Source organism: Euprymna scolopes, chromosome 1 (genome assembly GCF_053919585.1).
Source record: "Euprymna scolopes isolate OS-2025 chromosome 1, ASM5391958v1, whole genome shotgun sequence".
Lineage (NCBI taxonomy): Eukaryota > Metazoa > Mollusca > Cephalopoda > Sepiida > Sepiolidae > Euprymna > Euprymna scolopes.
Genome location: NC_136482.1, coordinates 200,386,382 through 200,412,558, shown reverse-complemented (window position 1 = coordinate 200,412,558; position 26,177 = coordinate 200,386,382). Strand labels below are relative to the sequence as shown.

Genomic DNA, 26,177 nt, shown 5'->3' with positions numbered 1-26,177 from the left:
ATTACAGTGAGGATGTCTGCCGTGGAACGGGCTTGTCTAAATCCATATTGATGGTCGGTCAGAAGTTTAGCATCTGTAAGGTGCTGGACTAGAGCATGGTTAATTAAGGTCTCAAATATTTTGGCAAAAAGTGGGAGGAGGCTAATAGGGCGATAATTTAATGGGTCATCTCTTTGAGTGATGAGTATTGGCTGAAGAGAGCTTGATATAGATATCTAAGATGGTTCTAATTATCGGGCTTGAAACCGACGGTACCAATGACTTATCTCATCTAACAACTTTCTGTACACAAAATAATAAAAAATAAATACGCTCTTATTTTTCGGAATTTTCCGTTTAACTGAGCACTCTGCTGGATTTCTTTCTCAAAAAACAAACAAACAAACAAAAACAAACAACTGATCATATATATATATATATATATATATATATATATATATATATATATATATTGCAATCATGACAGAAAGACCTGTTTTGATGTTCATGATTTAAAGTGGGAAATGAAAAAAAAAAATAAATAAATAGATAATGGGGAAGGCCAGCTGACCAGTTTCGCCCTCACTTTTCATGAGCTGGGTCGAGGGATATACTTTTGTTATATTAATAAAATCGAGTGAAATGGGAGACGATACATTTAAAAATAGCGATACAGTGTATTAGAAATACACTATATGTCTAAAATAACGATAAGTATGATATCACCTAGAGACTGATCACGTTCAAACCTAAGAGACATTTCTTCTGCTTGCAGAGAGAAGGCCTTTTCAAGCGAACATGATCTTCAGATGATAGGTCGAATGAGCATGACTCAGAATAGTGAATCGGTCAGTGCTAAAGTTCGTGGCCCATGCCGGGTTTTTAAACAAATGTTCAGCTATAGAAAAGCTTGGTGTGTTCATAAGAACGTCTGTTGGTAGGTAAGTTCCATTCCTGATTTTGCTAGGTACGTGCTGTTGAACTCTACTATCAAGTCTTAACGACATCCGCCCCACGTAGTCAGCACTCCACTGCAACTACATTTAAATTTATAAATTACATTATTATTATGGTGGGGGTAGAACGTCTTTGCGGCAGGATACCATTAACGGTTACGTAAAGCACATAACATGTACATTTGAAACAAAATAACATCTTTTCCATTGGTTAACTTCTCACTTACTGATCCTAACCATGATAAACGAACATAAATCGGACATTTAATCACTCTACTGATTTTTATTTGGAAAAATCAGTTATTTTCCATTTGATGGCTGACCTAATCACATCAAGGGGATACCCATTATTGGATAAAGTGTCAGTAATAATTTTCAGTTCTTCATCCAATTTTTTTTTTTCAGAACAAATCATAAGAGCTCGATGCGTTAGGATCCAAATTAAATTAATCTTTCGTTTGGTAGGGCAAAACAAATACCAGCATGTATACAATCCTGTAAACGTGGGTTTACGATATTTTGATGTGAGGTAATTTAAGGGAGATTTTGTTACGAATGCAAGTTAAAGACGAGTTACACTCTCCCTCATACGCATACTTTAATGGGAGATGTTTGCTGTTTAATAAGATGAAAAAAACAATTTGCCTCCATTTTAAATATTGAATAGGCAAAATATGTCATCTACATATCTAAAGTAGACTAACAGTTTTATGGGTTCAGATAATAACTGTTTCTCATGGAAACCCGCAAAAATGTTCGCCATTGTTGGACCCAGGCCTGAGTCCATTGCTACCCCATCTATTTGCCTATACATAACATCGTTAAAGCTAAATTTAATAGATGTCGAGGCAAATTTCATCAGCTCAACAAATATGTCTCTTATTTTAGTCTCAGAAGTAGGCGTAACTCTCACTGCTTGAGAGTTGAGAATTTCAAATTCCGAAAATACTTCTTCGTGTTTAACATTTAAGATAGTGGAACACAAAATTCCAGTATTAAAAGTTCGGCAGGAGATAGCTTCTGAGAAGATGAACTTAGAACTTACATTTGAGTTTGTGAAACAAAATTTTTATACATCAAATGTTGCAATTTATTATTAAATTGAAGAACTAGTTTTTTACGACTCCGTTCTTGCATAATTGCAACATACCGCGCAAAACAAACTTTATCACAAAAAAAGAATGTGTGCTCACTATTTCCCTCCATAATTGCTTGCATTCCCACACACATATATAGTCTTATTTATAGTATTCCGAATTTTACTGGGTTTATATTATTGAAAATTCAGTAATCGTTCATATACCAATAAGTTTTACGAGATGACTTAAACTCTAAGCTACACAAGTATCATGTTGCTATCAATCCAGTCTTTGATATCTCGGCTTTTGTTAAACGAATATATATATATATATATATATATATATATATATATATATATATATATATATATATATATATATATATATATATATGTATGTGGTTAGAGCTGACTGTCAATGCGATGGTTGCAGGTTCGACGGCTGGGAAAGGAGCTAGTTTAACCGCACTGAGGAGTTTTGATACAACGAAACAGCAGTTTGTGGACCCATATATATATATATATATATATATATATATATATATAGAGAGAGAGAGAGAGAGAGAGAGAGAGAGAGATACATGTACATATATATACATATACCTATATACATATACATATATATATACATATATATACATATATATATACATATATATACATATATATATATATACATATATATAAATATATATATACATATATACATATATATACATATATATAGACATATATATACATATATATACATATATACATATATATACATATATAATTATATATACATATATACATATACATATATATATACATATATATATATACATGCATACATACATATATATATATATATATTATATTTTAGCATTTGAATATTAGACGTTGGAACTCACAGAAAAAGGTTTTATTTAAAATATATTTTATTAGCAATCATCATATGGTATGAATCCAAAGATTCGATTGTTGGCATTGGTTTTACCGATATTGTTCTAGTTAAAATTATTTCTAGAAAGATATCTTGTACTTACGAGAGGTGATTTTTATGAAAAGAACTGGATTCGAACTTGGAACACCCAACTAGAACTATTAATTTTAACTAGAACAATATCGGTAAAACCAATGCCAACAATAGAATCGTTGGATTCATACCATATGATGATTGCTAATAAATATATTTTAAATAAAACCCTTTTCTGTGAGTTCCAACGTCTAATATTCAAATGCTAAACACGTAATATGAATTGGAACACGTTCTACCTATAACATTTTACGTTAAACGAAACTACCGAACATGGTCGTTTTCGTAAATGCGCACCGGTGAGCAAGCAAATCGCACGTGTTCGACAAACGGACACTTGTGCCTTTGTTGTTTTAAGAAAAGAAATCAGAAACAGATACATTTATGCATATGTTGCCTAGGATGTTTATAACATACCTTGGTAGAAAACTTCTGGCATCTACCGGTGTCCTATGTCTAAACAATGTCTGGAATATTGTTGCCAACCAACCACTAGTGTTTCTCTCCTAGGGAGACCCCCACCCCAAAAGAGTCACTAATTTAATTGGTAGAGAAGGCGACTTGCAAGCGACTTGCACCCTAGTAAAAGAGAGCAGCAGGCCACGAATAATAAAGTGCTGATCTTGTGGCAATATTAAGGTCAACACAGATGCTATGAGCAACCTTTTACCCAAGAAAATATATAAAAATGCATGGAGTATGGGGGAATGAAGACAAAAATCTCATTCTTACATTTAATAACATCTTTATGGATTTTCTTTATAAGTAGGTTTGTATGAAAAGAGTTTGGGAAGATTTCCTGTGAAAAGATGTTGATTAGGCAGACTTGTTTAAAGAGAGAGTTCATGGTTAAGTGTTGAAGTTTGTAGTCGCGGCGTGCGTCCATGTATGGATACGGGAAAAAGATTAGAGAATCCTGTGGGAGAAGGAGAGTCATGTGTGTGCCGCATTGAAGTCCGTGTGTTTGTCTTCTTGTAAACCCAAGGCCAAATGTGCAGTCAAGAGAGAGCTGGAATGAGAGTGAATTGCAGTGGGTTTAAACTTTTAAAAACCTCAGTCACCTCGTCAACTTGCCTAAGTGATGGTCTTTGATTGGACAAGCCAGAAAGAAAGCTGACTGCTACAACCAATCAGCAATGATGTTATAAAACATATTCGAAATCTTAAGCCGCGAGTATATGCTGCTCCTGTTGCTACACACTCGACAAACCCGTCAATCAATAAAATTTCACCCCTTCACTGCAAAGATTTCCAGATGCCGGAAGAATTTCAATTCTAATCACTTCTTTCCTCCAACTGTTGCCTTCGAAATTTCTTCATTGTTCCCTGTTTTTCTTTACTGTACGAACATGCAGAAACGTTGCGAGCCTGTCTCGGCTCTATCACTATTTTTATGGCAAATGTTCGATTGTGATCTCCCTCGCCAATCTTTCACAAAACACTCATCTAGCCCAAATCACTCTCAATAAATTCCTCCACTCTCTATCGGTGCCTAAACTTAAAAATGGATTCCATGAACAAAGCTTTTTTTTTTCCTAGAACTGCCGGCCTATTCCGTTGATCTGCTTTCCAGCTGACTACAATATCGTTGTCTTCAAGTTCAACATAAAGTTCTCACTGAACCGACGTCGTAAATAATCTGATTATACCAAATTACAAACATAAACAATTATTACGCAACTGACTCAATGACTACAATACACACATTAACCCTTACCCTTCCGGGCCTTGATATGTGGTAACCTTCTTTAAAAAAAAAAAAAACAAACTATCTCGCTGCACAACTTTTCATTCAGGATGCTCATGTAGGTATGTCCCCTAATTCACAGTATCCCCTTTTTTTCTTTGTGAAAACGTTCCATGTTGAGAGTGAATAAAAAAGGTCTACATCACATAACAAGACGTGAAGAATATTTTTCCTCGTATAACAAGATTAACGTTGCTCAACTCTGGCTTTATTTGACTGCCTCTCCGCGAGGGCAGCGTGTGACATAAGATCGGTTTGATGTGGATGTACAAAAACGACCTTTGTCTCCTCGGTACTTTTTTTAAACAAGTTTTGACCTCTTAGACGACGACTATAAATCTATCTCTCCGCTATTTTGAGAGTTGAAATGCCTAGAACGATGCCCGTCCTTTCCTGAAACTGAACAGATACTACTCTTTTATCCTAACCAAAAAGGACAAAATTCGGTAGTCAAATAAGAACTGGTGTTTCAATTTAATGTAGTCATTATAGCTACTGCCACAATATCCAAACAAATTCTTGTCTTAATGAAAGCAGAGAGAATTGGTCGAATAGAGCCAAGTCGGCTTCGTATTAGTTAGTTAGTCCACACGAATGCCTCAGTCGAGCCGTCTTCTCCCTCTCCCTTCTTCTTCTTCTTCTTCTTCTTCTTCTTCTTCTTCTTCTTCTTCAGCCTATGTGTCATCGTAGCCATTTCGTATTCAGCAGAAAACCACGAAAATAGAATCAAGAAATCCTATTTCCGTAACAGGCGTCTTTATTTCCATCACAATGACGTCAGAGATGAGAGCAAGAAAGATGCGGCATATTTCGGGTAAACACCGATTTGAAATCGCTTATTCTTTGTTTCATTGTTTCAACCATTCAATTTCGGCTTCCGATGAATCATACGGCACCTGCATATCTTGCCATATTAAATGTTAATAGCAATACCATTGTCCTGCATTTGGTGTGACAATCAAGCATATCCGGCGTTACTAGGGTAAAATTGAACTTTTTAAAACTTAGTAATGAAATTATATAAATTTGGCAAAAACTTAAACAAACGTGCTGACATGTATGGAAAAGGGGGGTCTTAACTTGACACAAAACTGTGATACACCAGCCCAGTACAACTTTTATCCAATTTCGCTTCGAATTGTTGCATCGTTGGTGGATTTATTACATCTTCTGGAAGTCTATTAATAAAGTCAGAAATCTTAATCGATAAAGTGGCTCTTCTACGGTTCAATCGGAATCAGCGATGAAACCGTTTCTGGAAATGCTTGCCTGTTTTTTTTTTGTTTTTTGCAGCACTTACCCAAGACGGATTAAACAAAGTTTTGCAGTTCTTGCAGACAAATGTCGAGTCCTCTTCATACAGCACCTGGTATTCCCAATTAGTCATCCATGTGGTAGTGGCCATACTCAATGTTGCTTAACTTTGGTGATCTAATAAGAACCGGTTTATCAATGTGATCATGCCGTATATATATATATATATATATATATATATATATATATATATATATATATATATATATATATATATATATATATATATATATATATTATGATAACTTATATATATTATAATAAAAAATGCGAGCATGAAAAGTAATATGGTTAAGCTTAAAGATGGAAAAGTAAAGGACTAGTTGTTAAAACTGGAAAAGAAAAGGACAAGATATTCTAGTAAAAAATACAATAAATTTATAATTTAAAATATTGCAGCATTAAGAATTGATTATATAATGTTAAACTGAACTTTAAAAAAATTTAATGTTGCAACGCTTTGACCTTTGAAAACTCTACCAAACTCCTCCGCCAATTTTGTGGTCTAAACACTTGAAATTTTAGATGTAGGTTACTTGGGCACAGATCAAACTTTTTAATTTGATTTGAGCACAAAACAATGTTAAGGTGTCAAAATTGTGGTCAAAGTTTAAAAAATTGTCCTCTGCGGTCTCTACCAAATTACTCAGCCAATTTTTGCTCTAAACATTTGAAATTTTACATAAAGTGTATTCAGATATAGGAGAAGCTTGATAATCAGTTTTTGGTCAAACATTTCGTTGCCAAGGGGTCAAAGTTCAAAAGATTTGACCTTTGCAGTCTACTATTCAGCCAATTTTTGGTCTAAACATTTGAAATTTTCCATAAAGGGTATTCAGACATGTGGCAAGCTTTTTAATCAGTTTTTGAGGCGAGAATTTGTCTGCCAAGAGGCCAAGGTTGAAAGAGTTGACCTTTGCAGACTCTACCAAACTCCTCCGTCAATTTTGGGTCTAAACACTTGAAATATCAGATATAAGTTACCTGGAAATCAGTCAAACTTTTTTAATTTATATATACATATGCGCATAAAGTTATGAACAGTACATAGGATCCAAGCAAATCCGTGTTGAACTGCTAGTATATCTACAAAACTGAACTTTCTGTGTGTGTACATTTCCCTACCAAACTACCCTGTCGATTTTCAGTCCGCAGACTCAAGATTCGACATAAGGCAAATTGAGATTCGGGAAAATCTTTTTCATCGGATTTCGGCCAGACATTTGGCTGTCAAGAGGTCAAACTTTTTAATATATATATATATATGACTACTACATTTAATCACATAAATTATTATATGAAAGTATTATTTTATGCATAAACTTTTAGTATTTACTTCAACAGTGCTCAATACATAGGTAGAGCTAGGTAGTAAGTTATAAAAATATATATGGCAATTAAGCTACACAGAATATTCTGGGTTTCATCCATGCTAGGATTTGTCAGGCTTATGCGAAGAGTTGTGCTTGTCTCGCATTTTTACATACGCATCTTCTGTTGAGTTTTTAGTTAGCCAATCAGATTCCTAGTTTCCACCGCTCCCTTCCTAACCAGCCAATGGGCAGCCACTTACAGGACAAAGGCCCAGTTGACCTTGGGTTCACCCCTTCCTTTGTGTGTGCTTTTTTTTAGCGTTTTAGTGTCACGTAAAATTTAGATAAAAACACATATGAACCTTATTTAATTCAATATGCGTAACCCTAAGTCCAATCACCAACCATCAATTATAAAACAGATTCCCAACTTGATCGTAAGTAGACTCAGCAATAACTCAAACGATGAAAATGCATTTAACAGGTCAATCAATATCTACGAAGCAGCCCTAAAAATAGTGGATACAAAAATATTGATATCAAATACAAGCCACAAAACACGAATAACTATAATAAAATTAAAAATAGAAGAAAAAGAAATATAATCTGGTATATAGCGCCATACAATCAAATGTTTAAAACGAAACTTGGCAAGAAATTTCTAGATCTTATTGAAAAGCAATTTCCCGTAACCAATCCCTTACACCAAATTTTCAATAAAAATAATCTAAAGTTATCATACAGTTGCTGCAATAATTTAGAGATGATAATAAAAGCACATAATAACAAAATATTAAATAAAAGCAATGAAAACAACAAAAAAGTGGCTATCATGACAAAAATAAAACTAACACAAAGAACACATATGTAACTCGTACAAATAATAATGATAATAATAATAATAATAATAATAATAAACCAACTCCAGATAACCATAGTAGAAATAAAAATGAAAATACTAATAACAGTATATAAAGATAAATGCAACTGCAGATGTCGCCCACTTCAAAATAAATGTCTAACCAAAAGCATAGTTTACCGGGCCACAATATTTGTGGAAGAAAACCCGAATAACAAGAAATATTACGTAGGTATGGCTTCCTTGATTTCAAAACCCGATATTATGACCACAAAAGTACCTCCAAAAATAAAAAATACTGAATGAAAACAGCATTAACAAACAAATACTGGCAACTCAAAGAAAGCGGACGTTCGGCGGTAGTCGAATGGAAAATAGTAAGACAAGCAAACACATGTAGAGACCTAGACGATCCATGTAGATTATGCCTTCATGAAAAATTTGCTATTCTATACTCTATACTTTAAAGAACTCCAACATCTATTAAACTGTAGAAGAGAAATAGCGAATAACTGTGTACACAAGATAAACCTTACTCTATGATAGCGATACAAAATAATTTAAAAATTAACAATAACAATAGAAAATAAATAAATAAAATAAACATACACATGCATAAATAATCATATATATATATATATATATATATATATATATATATATATAAACTAACATAATAAAAAAATCACACACATGTAACAACACCTAGTTTTAAAATAGGTCAAATCACTAGATATCTACGCTTCCCGCTAAAAAAAGCACACACAAAGGAAGGGGTGAACCCAAGATCAACTGGGCCTTTGTCCTGCCCATTGGCTGATTAGGAAGGGAGCGGTGGAAACTAGGAATCTGATTGGCTAACTAAAAACTCAATAGAAGGTGCGTATATAAAAGCGCGAGACAAGTACAACTTCACATAAGCATGACGAATCCTAGTGTGGATGAAACTCGGAATATTCTGTGTAGCTTAATTGCCATATATATTTTTATAACTTACTATATATATATATATATATATATATATATATATGCACATAAAGTTATGAACAGTACATAAGGCCCGAGAAAGCCTGGCTGAACTGCTAGTATATATATATATATCTGTCCACAAAGAGTAATAAAATGTATACAGGATGTTGCTCTAACATAAAGGACTCAATATACGAATCTCTCTACGAAAGAAAACAGTTTAAAACGACAGAATTTTTCAAATAAAAATGTTTGTAATTGTAATTGTCGAGCCAGTAAACGTGCACTCGGTACACAGCATGGATCGATGGATCGTTTTGGCACGGTGACACAACGAAAAAGAAAAGATTTTGGTAAATCTCGGCCGAACATGGAATCTCAAATGCAGATCGACTTTTAAAAGTGCTTTTTCTCATTTGAGCACCCTCCTACCCCCTCACTAACAAACGATGTATGTATTTATACTTTCCGTAGTGGTAAAACAAACCTACTTAACACCAATTATGCTAACAGTCCCACATAAATGGGATATCTGCGCTTCTTGTAAGTTCAGCATTTATACATGAAGCAAGAAAAGCGCAAATGCAACCATTTCACCCCACCACCGTCGTCTCATCGCAACTCGCACACTTTAACACAAGAATCTATCTGTTGTGTGCATCTCAACATCATTACGTATACACACACATATTTATAGAATGCAAACATCTAAGAGGAGCGTACATGAATTCTGCTACTGATACGGGAACGTAAACTGGAGATGTACGTATACAATTGAACGGGTGCACGCGAGGCTTTCAACTTGTCTACAGACAGACAGTCCTCTGCAGGCTTAATGTCTGTATCAAATTCCCAAGACGATATATGGACATGGCCCGACGGAAACACGTCGAAACTTGTCAGAACATTTTCAATGGCCAAATTATGCTGTCTTTCTCACATGTTATATCAGAATTCGGTAGAACGGACACAAAGTACTAATAATTGCACACACACACACACACACACACACACACACACACACACACACACACACACACACACACACACACATACACACACACACACACACACACACACCTACACACATACACACACACGCACACACACATACCTATCTATATATCTATAAAAGTGAGAATGTGTGTGATACTTCTCAACCTATATATTCAACGAATTCTTATCTACAGTCTTGAAATTTGGTATATAGGGTATTCAGACACGTGGAAAACTTTTTAGTCGGTTTTCATTCAGAATAAAGGGCTACTAAGGGGTCAAAATCGAAAAATAAATACGGTGATCGCATTTTTATATGTTTTCAACTGTTTCACGAGGTTTGAAAACATTTCTTTAAAGATCGTGCCGTGGTTATCGTATTTTATTTACTGTCTTTAGGATTTGGTTTCGATCTCAGCTTGAGTGGGTTTTTTTTTTCACTTATAAGAAGTGAACTGTTTAGAAAAAACATAATACTTGCATGCACATGTCTTAGTTTCTTTCCGTTTTTTACTTCATTTTTTTTTTTTTTTAGGAATTTAACGTTACGTTTACATGTTTTAAAAAGAATTTAACGTTACGTTTACATGTTTTAAAAAGAAATTAACGTTACGTTTACATGTTTTAAAAAGAAATTAACGTTACGTTTACATGTTTTAAAAAGAAATTAACGTTACGTTTACATGTTTTAAAAAGAATTTAACGTTATGTTTACATGTTTTAAAAAGAATTTAACGTTACGTTTACATGTTTTAAAAAGAATTTAACGTTATGTTTACATGTTTTAAAAAGAAATTAACGTTACGTTTACATGTTTTAAAAAGAAATTAACGTTACGTTTACATGTTTTAAAAAGAATTTAACGTTATGTTTACATGTTTTAAAAAGAATTTAACGTTACGTTTACATGTTTTAAAAAGAATTTAACGTTACGTTTACATGTTTTAAACAGAAATTAACGTTACGTTTACATGTTTTAAAAAGAAATTAACGTTACGTTTACATGTTTTAAAAAGAATTTAACGTTACGTTTACATGTTTTAAAAGAAATTTAACGTTACGTTTACATGTTTTAAAAGGAATTTAACGTTACGTTTAGTACCGGGCAACGTCGGGTACGTCTTCTAGTATATATATATATATATATATATATATATATATATATATATATGATTTTCAGAATGTGAGAGATTGTATATACTAAATTCCACAGCCAAACAACGTCGCAGCTCACGGTTCATTGACTGTCTTGGCTCTTGTGAGCTGCGACGTTGTTTGGCTGTGGAATTTATTATATACATATATATATATATATATATATATATATATATATATATATATATATATATATATATATATAGGAGAGGATGACCTTGTCTCTGTGTGTGCGGAACAGAATTTAGAGTAAATCTCTATTTATGAAACGATTTTAACGTTATACACCTTTTCTTTTTACGGTGTCGTTAAATTTTTACGGGCCCAACACGTTGTAGACTTCATCGTAATAGAAACAGAAGAAAGGAAATAACTCGACTCATTTTCATTTTTTGTAACAAACACCTTTATATATGGTATTTCCAACAACGCAGTTTTCTAAATATTTACGCAGTTCCTTTCTCCTTCTCGACCGTGTGTGACTTTTTGTCTATCTTGTGACATCACCCATGTGTCTCGAACACGTGCTTTTTCTGAACGCGTGTACGTTTTTTATCTCTGCTGGTACGTCACTTCGCGCAGTCGGTTTGGTCATTTGCATATATTTTTGCGACTGCTGCACTTCCAGTCTCAGCGGCTCTGTTACAGGATTTTTACCAAAACTAATCCATCAATCTTTGAAACTTGATATATAAGTGATTCGGATATGAGAAATAAATTCGATTGGTTTTTTAGCCGGTAAAAAATAGCTATTTAGAGATCAAAAGTAAAAAAACTTTGAATTTGTGTAAGTCGACTTGAGATTCTCACACACAAATACACATTTATACGTTAAACTGCGTTACTTTTTTAAGTTTTGATATCCATCTGTTCTTGTGTTATATAGTAGCGGATACCACTAATAATGTAAATGTTTCCGATTCTAGATGATGGCACTTAAGTCATGAGTTAAACTTTTGAAATAACTATTATATATTGGGTACAATATAATAATCAATAGAGAATTGGCTCCATAATAATAATAAATCTGCATAAATTAAAATATCATATTTAAGCGTATTTTACGACCAGCCACGCCGTTATGTGCACTGTGTATTTATGCATCATTTTTTCATTTAAGCAAACCTTGTTAAAAATAGCAGAAAGCTCAGCATAATTTTCATATTTTATTCGATAACATTGGTTCTTTCTAATGTTGTAAGGGCTGGGGAGACTTATTTTTTACTATAAGATTTTATCTATCAGTAAAAGTGCCCGTTGGAAGAATGTGACTCCATAATATTAAAACCGATAGCTACATTAGTTTTACGACCACTACCCTATCCAGCCGTCTCACCATGCCTCTTGTAAATTTTAGCTCAGTTTACCAACGTCTACAAAAACATAACATTCTCCGTTCAAATCCAAGTTAATAACACTAAAATAATCCATTCCAAAATGTTATAAATTATCGAATATATGTCAACTTATGTCACGGTAACATATATTGAGCGAATTTCTAACAGTATTTTGTCTAGTTTATTATTTATAATACCTTTTCCCAAACGTACCCTCTCCGAGAGAGAGTCGGCTGCCATTTTGAATTTTCCAATACATCGGTAAACACTGCATGTTTTTCGAGCTGAATAAGCATGTTACACTGAATAAAAACACAAAAAATATATCCAGTTTGGTAGAAAAGTAACTTATCTTGCCTTTGATAACATTTATTTGTTCTATATTTGTTTTTTGACAACTTTTTCGAATCTATGTGTACAGTAATAAAAACCCGAAAGCACTACTATATATTGGGTACAATATAATAATCGATAGATGAAGGGCTCTTTTAGTCTTTGACAGACTATGCATACCCACGAAGGCGTGCCTGCACATGAAATTTTTGTGACAGGAGGTGTGCAATCTCCAACCACACCTCTCCTTAATCGACATTGCTTAATACCAGTGGCCAGTGAAGTGTGTACAGAGCGACTGGAAACAAATGCCGAGATAAGCGGAGAGCTCATACAGCTCATAGAATTCCCAAATTGTCACCCATTTGGTACTAACCAGGCTCGACGTTGCTTTACTTCGGTGATCTGATGAGAATCGGTGTGTCAACATGATTATGATGTATGTAATAGATAACTGACTCTATAATAGTAAATACATAAATGAAAACATCATTTAAAATATTATTTTTAAGCGTATTTTACGACCGAGTAATCCCGAGCCGCCTGTTTATATATATATATATATATATATATATATATATATATATATATATATATATATATATATATATTACATGAACTCAACAAATAGGTTATTTCAAAAAGTCAACAAATAGGTTATTTGAAAAGACAAACAAAAAATTAAACAATTCTTCAGTAAACTGAACCTAGATATAACAATAGACCCAAACCACAAATGTGTAAACTTCTTAGACATAACCCTGAATCTAGACAACAACTCCTATGAACCCTACCATAAACCCAACCAAACGATATTCTACATAGATCATAAGTTCAACCATCCGAATAGTATGAAAAAAGCACTTATGCCTAGCATCTCAACAAGAATATCCAAAATATCACAAAATAAATAATTATTCAATAAAAACAAAGAATATTACAACCAAGCCTTAGCTAGATCAGGATATAAAGAACAAATTAAATTTGTTAAGGAAACTCAAAACAATAACATAGTTACAGAAAGAACAATAAACAATGCAAATGTAATATCTTACAACATGTCGATGAGGAAATATAAAAAAGGAAAAAAAAGAGCAAAAACAAATGAAAAAATAAAACATAAAATAAACACAAAAATAAAAATGAAAAGATAGACCATAATAAAACTGAAAGAGCAGTTAAAAAGAAAAATAGAAGGACGTGGCTTAATTCACCGTTCAGCCACCATATAAAAAATAACAATAACAAGGGAATTTTACCAAATTATAGACAAACATTTCCCCCGCAAGATAGTAAACTAAGTAAGATAATTAACAAAAACACTGTTTATCTATCATTCTCAACGTCTGATAACTTAACAAATGCAATAATTGGCTCAAATAACACAAAATTAAACAAATTTTTGAAAAACAGAGATAGGACAGAAAATGAATCTAACAATGTAAAAGAATGTAACTGCCGGGACCCTAATGAATGTCCAATGGGGAGGGACTGTTTAAATTCAAACGTAGTATACAAATGTGAAGTGATAACAAATAATGAAACTTAAGTATATCTGGGGAGCACCGGAACTTGCTTTAAGGACAGATACCGTAATCACCTAGCATCGTTTAAAAATGAAACTGAGAAAGAAAATAACACCACAAATAACTAAAACAACAACAATGTAAATAAAAATGAAAACAACAATAGAAAGCACAATAGTGACAATTACAATTACTATAACGGAAATCGAAACAGAACCAATAGTAATAACGAAAACAACCGGAAAAAAAACAAAGAAAAACTCAACCACTTTAGCAGTATGGATTAAGAAATTAAAGAAAAAAAAAACTGAATATAAATTAAGATGGTCAATAATTTATAAAGGGGAAAAATATAAACCTAGCAAATCGAAAAGATACAACCTATGTATGTTAGAATCATACCATATACTAATATCAAAAGAAAAATTATTAAACAAACGACTAGATGTAATCCACGGTTGTTTGCACAGAAACAGATATTTAATTTCACGTACTAGAGTAGATTAGAACCCCCCCCCAAAAAAAAAACGAAACGTATAATATAAGGAAAGATAAAAGATGCAAGGGGGGTAATATTAGATATAAAAAATGATTCCATGAGAGTGACCCCCCTTTAAACAAAAGCATCGAGTAATAATACGAATTCAAATACCAAGCAAAACAGGAATATTAAAATAAACACGCATAAATGTAGAAATAAAATTATATAAAATTATATGATAATTGGAAAAAACAAATAGAAAAAAGGGGAAATAAAATAAAAATAAATAATTAATAAATAAAAAATAAATGTAAAAAAATACGAAACTACGGGTTAAAACAGAAAACTATCTTCACATAACACCAAAAGATGGAGGAAGTGAGGAGGCATGGCTTTGGAAACCTTTCTACCCGAATACGATGTTCAGCATGTTAAAAATATACATTTTGTTATAAAAATCTAATGGATAAACATCTGAAAACGTTGGTGGAACAGAATATTTTTATGGACACATAAATCGTAAAATTGCCAACCCATTAATGAAACAGCTGCAATGGAAAAAAAAAAGAAAACGCGAGTCTTTGAATTTTCAACAAAATTTTACACTATATATGCTCTGCACCTATTAAATAGATACATTGAGCTTAACTCAAAATTAACGGAACTGGTTTTAAAATAACAATCTAGACCCGTTAAACGAAAATGGTATACATTGAAAGTAACCATATTTCAAAAACAAACTTTAATACACACACACACACACACACACACACACACACACACACACACACACACATATATATATATATATATATATATATATATATATATATATAGTGGTAGTTTGATTTCTTTTCCTAAAAGTACATCCACTGAAACAACATGTGTCTATCAAAAAAGTGCTGAACGAGTTAACAGAGCATATTATACTAAATTCATTTATACAAACAAACGGCTACATATGTGCATATATATTTCTGTAATTTCCCATTTCAGAGAAACCACATCATCGGGCCAAGGATATCGCTTGAAAAATACGCTCAAAACACAAAACTTAGTAGGTAGTCGTCCTGAAATTAATATTTGGTATAAAAAGTTTTGTACCTTGAGCATATTTTTCAAGCGATATCCTTGGCCTGATGACGTGGTTTCTCTGAAATAAGAAATTACAGAAACATTTATGTAGCCGTTTGTTTGTATAAATGAATTGTATATATTTGGTAAAATTGGTAATTAGTAAAAACCTGAAGAGAGTGCTCAATACTATTGCAGAGCAAATATGTATTTTATTTTTTATTACCGTTTTATCTGTTTGGTTACATATGTTTCGGATATTGGACCATGTTTACGATCCAACAGCCTCGTCAGACCTTACAGAAATGGTTGTTAGTATTTGGAATTATATATATATATATACATATATATATATGTATATATATATGTATATATATATATGTATATATATATATGTATATATATATATATATATATATATATATATATATATATATATATATATGTTGTTTCAATGCATGTTGTAATTTACAGCAAGCGGAACAAACAATAGTAAAAAAATGCTCTCTTCAATTTTGAATATGGATCAGCTCGGTACCTCCAGACTAAAACCAAGCAAAAAAAACAAAAAAAAACAAAAAAAAAAAAAAAAAACACATAGAATTTCTAGCACATTCGAATAAGAAAGAAAATTTCCTTTGCTGTTCTTATACCAGTTATGTATAAAAATTGACAAAATGCAACATTCTGACAATATCAACATTGCTAAAATGTAACATATGAAGAACGAGGTGTATCGGAAGTTCTATACTCCGATAATGGTCCACAGTTTAAAAGTCTTTTTCGGATCGTGCAGCTTCTTACACAAACCATCGTTTCCACATTATTCGAATTCTAACGGATTGTCGAGAGAATAGTCTGAATATGCAAGAAAATACTGCTGAACGCAAAAGAAACTAGACAAGACGGTTATCTGGCGATGAGCAAATAGGAACAGTATAAGAGCAGTACAAGGAGAGATCAATAGACTGTTTTGGTATGCAATAAACCATACCCAACTTTACATGCGAGGCAGAAAGTGTATGTCTATCATGAGAAAACAAAGCTATGGGAGCTTGGAATCGTTCAGCGAAGAACGAGGTATACGGGAAGTTCTATACTATAAGTTCTATAAGACAAGACTTTAGCCAGAGAAGGAGGTCTGAGAACCAGGCGTCACCAAAACGGATAAAGCAGCTAACAACTGAACCACACACCAGTGGAACCCGTATACCTACCCTGAGCCAAGAAGATATGTAAATGTCTCACAGAGACTAGATCTATAACGCTCTCCACACCCCTAAACAAATAGACTCTATATTTTCCCATTGTAACGTTGTCCAGGAACCAACACGTTGTGGCCTCAGTCGTTTTTGTTGTACAACATTTATTTCCTCATTCTCTTGTTACCGCTGACCACATGATCATCATCGTCTCAAACGTGCTCTCGATTGTCATTCACATCTCTAACGTAATCATTCTTTTTAAAGTCTTCATTTTCCCTTCATTTTAATATGACCATAACTACAATGAGAATCCCCGTTATTTTCGTCAAAATTGAAAATATTTTCTAATTTTTTAAAAATTCCATTTTTACCCCAAACAAGGCACAGTGCCACTTTTGATGTAGGTGGGGACAGTAGTTGCAGGGACATTATGTAGGGAGCCTAGCAGCAAGATGTATATTTACATTACACTTGAACTTCTGCATGTCAGTACAGTTGGGAAAACATGAACCCGGAAGGGAGTTCCAGAGACTAGCAGTTCTGGGAAAGAAATTATTAGAGTAGAAGGCCTTTTTACATCCAGGGATCTCTACTGTGTGGGGGTGGAACTTTGCTGCTTGTCGAGTTTTTCGGAGGGTATTTATGTCGAGGAGTACAAGGGCTTGTAGTTCGTCAGATCATTCACCATTAAAGTACTTGTAAAACAGGCAGAGGGATGCAACATTTCGTCGATGGGACAGAGGTTGAAGCTTAGATGACAGGCCAGGACCTATCAAGTTGGCGACTCTCTTCTGAACCCTGTCCAGGAGTGAGAAACTAGTAGCAGGTGCACCAGCACAAATGTGACAACAATACTCCATACATTGGCGAATGGTGGCCTTGTAGAGATACAGGATAATTTCAGGCGTAAGTAACTTTCTTTGTTACGAAATTTGCATTTCTTTCGCCTGACTTTTTTAAAGAAAAAATATTTAAGGATTTCGCTTTCATTGTGATACTACGATAACTTTCAAATTTGAACCAGCTATGAGCAAATAGCCCCAATGCCATGTGGATGCTTTGAAAAAGGTGAAGACTAATGGAGTAAACCTCGACAAAAAATCGAGTCCAAATAGGCAGTTAGTGAAGCAAGCACTGCAGCAACAGTGCAACAGTGCAACAGTGCAACACCTATCCGGCAACTTCTGCAGCTATGCTGGCTCCGAATATATTAGCTTGGCTTTCCGTCGAACTTTGTCTGCAACGCCGATAGGAGTCCCTGGTAACTGGGCAAAACTAGGTCTCCTTATCACCTGCCTAAGCCTGCATCTGAATATCCAATTCCAGCTTCGAACTGTCGCCACAGCAGATTCTTCAGTTCTCCATCAAATCCAGAATGCCATTATCTTATTAGACAGAAAATTGCCATCAAAGTTTCACTACCAGTGACGTCATTTCGAACGTATTTGCATACGCGCGTCCGCGCTATGTTACACCATTAACAAATAAATAAAAATAAAACAATATTTTGTTAATTAGATGAGTTCATTCTCAATTGAAGATGTTGTAGTAGTTATGTCCCCTTTGTATAACTCGGATGTAGAGAAGAGTTATTGCCCTTAGTTGTTATTGCTTTTTTGTACAGACGATGCTCAAAATGCATAAACATTTGACCCCCCCCCCCTTTACTTAAGAATTCACCAAAAATCAGGGAATTAACCAATTTTAATGAAATTTTCAGTATTTATCAAATAATGATCGCGGAATATATTGAACCCATTATTTTTATTTACATCTTAGTGGAAATATTTTATTTTGTGTAAACAAAAATCATTTGTCTAAAGTTATGCTTTTCAGTAATAAAACATATGAATTAATTTATTTTTGCTTTTTTATGAAAATAATGCATCGTAAATTGTGACAATAAAAAATTAATTTTTCATAAAAATTGCGAAAAAAGCCATTAAAGTCCGTATTAACGAATTCGATATAACTCAGAGAAAAATTAATTTCTCGAACTAACGATATTGTCATTGTTTGCTTAATATTTAAGCCTTGTTTGCTTAATATTTTCACACAAAAAAAGTTATAACTGCAGAAATTATTTCCTGCTTTTTTTCAGATTACATTGTTAGCGTAATTTTTATATGTAAGATTTTAATAATTTTATGTGTAAACTTTTAATACTTTTTATATGTAAGATTTTAATAGTTTTTATGTGTAAGATTTTAATTTTTTTTTTTGCATTGATGAACGTGTAATCGTCATAATTTTCATATAATCTTGAAAAATAAAATAAAACTGAAAAATTGTAAAAGCAGGAACACAGAAAAATAATTAAATTAAAAAATGGTAATAAATATACAAATGTTTACAATAGGAATGTACGGATGCATGACCGGGAAAAAATGAAAACCGGTTGGTTTTACCCCTTCCTGCCTTCAACCACCCGACATCATTTTTAGATAGTCTTTTGACCTTCTTACATTTTGGCCTTCCGTAGAACTCAGGCTAAACGATTTGCTGTTTGTTTTGATTGTGTGAAGCCGGAATCTCTTGCTTGGGGGGGGGGGGGCGCTAAGCTTTTTTTTTTTTTTTTTTTTTTGTACAAAGAAGGTGTTTTTGATTTGATTCAATGTCATAGGACTTTACTAATTATCTTTGAAATAGTTATCAAAAGCTAATATTTATCTTTCAAGGATTTTTACAATGAATTTATTTAACTTCAAAATGTAGCGGAACTTGTCAGTTTCCGAATGTCGCCGTGAGAATATTTTTCATTATAATTTTTTTTTTCATGTCTAAATATATTTTTCCTTTTGGAAATTAACTTTAGGCTTTAATCTTTCAAATACAATAAAAAAAGTAATCGGAAACCTACAAAAAAAAAATGATGATAAACTAACTTTCAAAACTATGTCTCCTTACCAATTTCCGCCTTTAATGCCCGTACCTATAAATAAAGCATGCGATAAATCTCATCTTATCTGTTCATTCTCATAACTATCCTATTCGATAATCCACATAACATAACGTGCCCGACGTCTGCAGTCTTCCGCGTGTGTTGTGAGAAAGTGCGTCATATGATAAAACCAAGAAGACGATCAGCAATGTAAGTTGAGAAGGCAATGCATGTACGTTTTATTTAAATAGAACATAATCGTCTTTCTAAATGAAGATAGATTTACAGTTTTAAATCTTAACGTATCAACTTTGGAGAATGCTGACCGAATCGTTAATACGTCCTCACATTTCTATAAGAAGTTCTGTCTGTCAGTTGGTTGATCTGTTTGAACGTTCGCGCATCATTATGACTTTGCCTTGTTTGTCAGTCACGCTTTAGTTTGAAATAACATTGATTAAATAGACTCATGTTATTTGAGGGGCGTCAGTAAACGTGTCATACTTGAAATATAAGCAATTTCGTCGGTCTGTCACATTTAAATTTAAAAGAGCATATTTATACGTGTCCTGCTTAAATAGTTGAGCTATCTCTAGATGAATGAAAAATAGTTTAAAATGAATTGACTATAACGTATAAATGTATATTTGCGCATGCGTAAGAGAGTAGACATGTACCTGGCAAATTTAGTCGACTTGTACCTGCCAAATTTCATTTTAAAAATTTTAAATTCGACCCTTTAGCAGCTATTTTTACCGGTTAAAGACCAAATCGAATTTGTTCCAAACGTCCAAATATATAAATATATCACGTTTTAAGTCTTTAGCCCAAAAATTTACAGAGGACTTTGGTAGAGGCCGTTCCACAGACGCACACAGACAAGGTCATGTATATATATATATATATATATATATATATATATATATATATATATATATATATATATATATATATATATACTTCAGAATAATGTAATGCAATAAACCTACTGGTATGCAAATCCAGTGATTATCGTATTACAAAATATTATTATAAAGACAATCCCGGCTAAATAAAAATTGCTCAATATACCAGATAGAGCAAATAAATCATAATTTAATAATTTAAATTTTATGATTTGAAATGGCTAAATTCATATATATATATATATATATATATATATATATATATATATATATATATATATATATATATATATATTATATGGAAAAATGCGCGCATGAAAAGTAATATTCTTAAGATTTTATTAAACCTGGAAAAGTAAAGAACAAGATATTCTAGTAAAGTAAAAAATAATAATTTTTTAGACTTAAAATATTGCAGCTAAAAATAATATTTGAATATTGATAAATATTTTATTTATTATTTGCATATGTTGTTGTTTATTGTTGAGTTAGAAAGGGTGTCAGTCGCTGGATTGAACTTATTTCCCCCCTATTATTTGCATATATTTATGTAGTGAAAATTGTTTGAATAAAATTAATTCGTTAGTTAGTTAGTTAGTAGATGGAATTAATAATTTTATAATTTACATAAAAATTAATAATTTTATTATATCATAATTAGGATCATTTAATTCTTTCTAACTCAACAATAAACAACAACATATGCAAATAATAAATAAAATATTTATCAATATTCAAATTTTATTTTTAGCTGCAATATTTTAAGTCTAAAAAATTCTTATTTTTTACTTTACTAGAATATCTTGTTCTTTACTTTTCCAGGTTGAATTTCTTGTCCTTTACTTTTCCAGGTTTAATAAAATCTTAAGAATATTACTTTTCATGCGCGCATTTTTCCATATAATCCATGATTTTTCCAGGCATTGCTATTGTATTAATATATAAATTTATAATATTTATTAATGATTGTCAAAAAAAAATTAGCTCTCAAACACACATTTATGCAATATTTATCATTCAATCACAGTAGTTCCGAGCCAGGGTTTCTACCGAGACTGCGGTTCATGAATTCGTGATCTGTATAGAGCGTAAACTAACAAAAAAGAAGATGCACTCGGTGTCTTTTTAGATATCGTTGGAGCTTTTGACAACATACCCTTCAGTAGTATGTTCAAGTCGCTACGAGAACTCAATGTGCCACCAGTACTCATCCGATGGATTGAGTATATGGTGAGGCACAGAACAGTTCAAGTAGAACTACTGAGGGCAACTTTTAAAAGGGAAGTAGTTAAATGAAACCCCCAAAGTGGGATTTTATCACCTTTACTATGGAACTGTATGCTGAATCCTCTTTTAAAGGAGTTTAAAAATAGGAATATTTATGCCCAGGCTGCTGCTGATGACATCGCAGTGCTGGTCGCGGGTTCAAAAGCATCATTGGTCAGACGCATTGCCAAAATGGGACTACATTTTTCATCAAATGTGATAACGAAAATTTGAGTTAATTCAAAGAATATGTATATCATAGAATTCACTAATATTTTTAATCGATAAATTCACCATTTTTTGCTATAAAATCATAAGGAGAGTTAAAAAAAATTAGTTATTAAAAAAAAAGTTCGGTTTTTTAATTATAAAAAAAAATGATACACGGGATTGAGCCTAAAATCTTTCCACCAACCCCCGGTACTCTAACCGTTACGCTAACATGTCATATTGGCAAAATCGCAATAAAAAATATTTATATACAAAAAAAGTTATGCAAAATAAAAAAAAGCGTTAGTCACTTATGTACTTACTCTCCTGTTTGTGAACCCACATATTTTGTTGTAACTTTTTTTCTACTGAACCAATTTTCGAATTATTTTTTTCAAAATGTAGCCAATGAGGTGTTCTATCCAACTATATAACCTGTTTGAAAATTGGTTGCGAACGGAAGTAGTGGTGGGGGTTTGAATGTGTCTCGATTCATTCAATTTCGGACTTAAGCATATATTCAACCACTACCGTGGTTGAATGATATATATATATATATATATATATATATATATATATATATATATATATATAATCTCAACCACATTTTAAGGTACAAAATGCAAAATAAAACTGGAGCAGCATTTTTTCTCTAAAACCATTTTGTACCTATGTCAGATTTACACAATCTCTCCACTTTTTCGTGGCTAAGTAGCACTATCTCTGCTCTTAGCTAAAAATAACAAAAAACAAGAAAATCAGCGGACATATTCCTTCCTTTTGCCGTGTCTGAAAATAAACTAACAATAAGCAATTGATTTGATTGCTTGCCAAATATATTTTCCCACTCTAAATGAAATCCTCCTTCCGTTTTCTGCTTCCTGTTAGTATTGTTTATTAAGTTATTGCTTCAGAAACTTATTGTTTTAGAATTCCCGACTAAGCTGCTCTCTTTTAAACAACTACAAGACGCCTCTCCAACCACTGATATCCATGACAAATAACACCCTACCAGAAAATTCTTCCTTCAATCTCCTCAACATTCACAAGAAATATGAACTGGAACAAATATATTGACGACATTACGAAGGCTGTTGCAAGGGATGTGGGTTCCCTCTATCATGCTAGAAAACTACTCACACCTGAGAGTATCCTGTACTTCTACAAAACCATCATTCGCATACCACGCATGGAGTATTGTTATATCTGAGCTGGTGCATCTACCGCTAGTCTCTCCCTCTTTAATAGGGTCCAAAAAAGTCTTCAATCTAATAGGCCCCACTTTGTCAACTAAGCTCCAACCCCTGTCCCATCGCTGCAATGTTGCATCTCTTTGCCCGCTTTACAAATATTTTAATGGAATGTGCTCCGATGAACTCGTTGCTTGTGCCTCCTCGACGTATATATCCCCGACAAATTCGCTTAGCAACAAAATCACACCTCTTCACTGTTAAGGTCCCTAGATGACAGAAAGCTTTCTACTCTAATAGTTTCTTCCCTCGAACAGCTAGACTTTGGAATTCCTTTCCTGCTACCTGTTTCCCTGATTGTACTTATATGCAGAAGTATAAATGTAATGTAAACCAACATCTTTCTTAGGCATTATTCCAAATAGTAGCCCCTTATGCCCAATTGGCGATATGCCTTGTTAGGGATGAACGTGATTAAAAAAAAAAAGTTCTTCTTGCGGGATTTTTATAGGTTTCTCTATCTATATAAAAGCCAAGTACGGCCAAGGATGGAATACTGTTGCCATATCTGGGCAGGAGCTGCCAAAAACAGCCTATCATGCCTTGACAGAGTACAAAATAGACTTCGTGGTTTAGTGGGGGATGCCCTTTTCTCTACCCTGCAACCCCTCTCCCACAGAAGAGACGTTGCGAGCCTATCCTTGTTTTATCGTTATTTTCATGGCAGGTGCTCGTCTGAACTCCAATCCCTGGTCCCCCCTCGCCAAACTTTCACGAAAATCACCCGTCTAGCTGAATCCACTGTGAAAAATTTCCCCCACTCTATATCTGTGCCTAAATCAAAACGCGGATTTCATGAGCAAAGCTTCTTTCTTAGAACTGCACGCCTGTGGAACTCTGTTCCGTCTGCCTGCTTCCCTCCGGACTACAACTTGGATGTCTTCAAGTCCAATGTTAACAAATTCCTAATGAACCGCCCCCCTAATTAAACACTTCATAAAATCTCCTCACTAACGTGATGTACTTGCAATAACCCTTATCCCTGAGTGGCTTCCGGGCCTTGATAAGTGGTGATCACTGTGTTAAAAAAAAAAAAAAAAAAAAAAAAAAAAAAAAGGTTTGTCGGCGACTAGCGTCAAGATTATGCGTGCTGGAGAATTATGTTGCTTTGAAGCAGCCTTTTAGGTGATGGCTGCTGAAATGGAGACAGTTTGGGGTCAGGACTAGGGTTAGGGATAACGTTGGGGTCTGTGAATTTGCACTTCTCCCCTGTCCATTTTGGTCCTGGATATGACCTTAAACTATATCCAGTGGTGAGGCGCCTACTTGCGGGCTTTGGGGAGTGTGGAGCCACCCTTTAATTGCCATTGCTCCCAGGTTCACTCTGACCCGGAGTGGTAGTACCTGTTAGGGTCCCAACAATGAGCTAAATAGAAACCGACTTGAAAAACGCAAACATATTCTATTACCAAATTTTTCTTCAAAATCTTTGGATTCGGCATTAAATAACCCGGAAAGGGTTGATATGCCGTAAAACAAAAACAACCAACCAACTTATCCATTTTAATTTCTTCGTCTTTTTCTGTTTCAAGAATAAAACAAACAAAAAAAAAAAAAAAACAAAAAAAAAACACGAATAATTCATCTCTCAATTTGTCGTTGAATACGTAAAAATAGCACGTCGCCATTTTGTGCATGATATAATGAACTCTTTGTTAAATAACACAACATAGAAATTCCTCGCCAGTCACAGTCATTACGACGAACAAAAAGGACAATATCGTTTTTGATAACAACGGAGAATGTAGAATGGAATAGGTTAAATATAATTTATTGCTTTAAACTAATTTGTGTAGCTAGAAAATAATGCGAGGCATATTTTGTCTGAAATAGTCCAAGGATGACAATGTTAAATTTGTTTTGTTCGACTTGGTTTTGTTATTTTTTTATGTCTGAAGTTAATTATCGTATGACAAGATTTTCGAACATCTGAACAAAACGCAAGAAACAAAGCAATGATGACTCATACAATGTTAACGATGGGCAACTATTGAAGATATTAACACCTTCAATCTGACACAAGATTAAAACTTTTTTTAAGCATACATCTCTAAACACAACTTCAGGTTTTGCATGAAAATTGTAAAAGAAGTAATGCCTCCTATTTTTATTCCACCCGAATGGATCAGAGGAGATTGCGAATTGTATCGTTATGATGACTGAATTTGTGTATTTATGACATGAAAGTTTCGTCTTTCTGTTGCAAATACTAACGATGTGAGAATCTAAGAAAGCAACCCCTTGTAACAGAGCCGCTAGCGCTTGCAGCAGCAGCACATATGCAAATGACCAAGCCAGTGTGCGAAGTGACGTCACAGCGGAGGA

General features: G+C 33.3%; 2 protein-coding genes across 2 annotated transcripts in view; one reads left to right on the top strand and one right to left on the bottom strand.

Annotated features, from left to right (window-relative positions):
* The window catches only part of LOC145279679 (uncharacterized), a 115,974-nt gene that overhangs the window by 69,966 nt on the left and 19,831 nt on the right, over window positions 1-26,177 (bottom strand). The window lies entirely within an intron of this gene.
* Window positions 20,313-26,177, top strand: part of LOC145279649 (atlastin-2-like) — a 234,906-nt gene continuing 229,041 nt past the window's right edge. The window contains exon 1 of the mRNA XM_080130901.1: window positions 20,313-20,431. The gene's annotated coding sequence lies outside the window, so the exon portion shown is untranslated. The remainder of the gene's footprint in view (window positions 20,432-26,177) is intronic.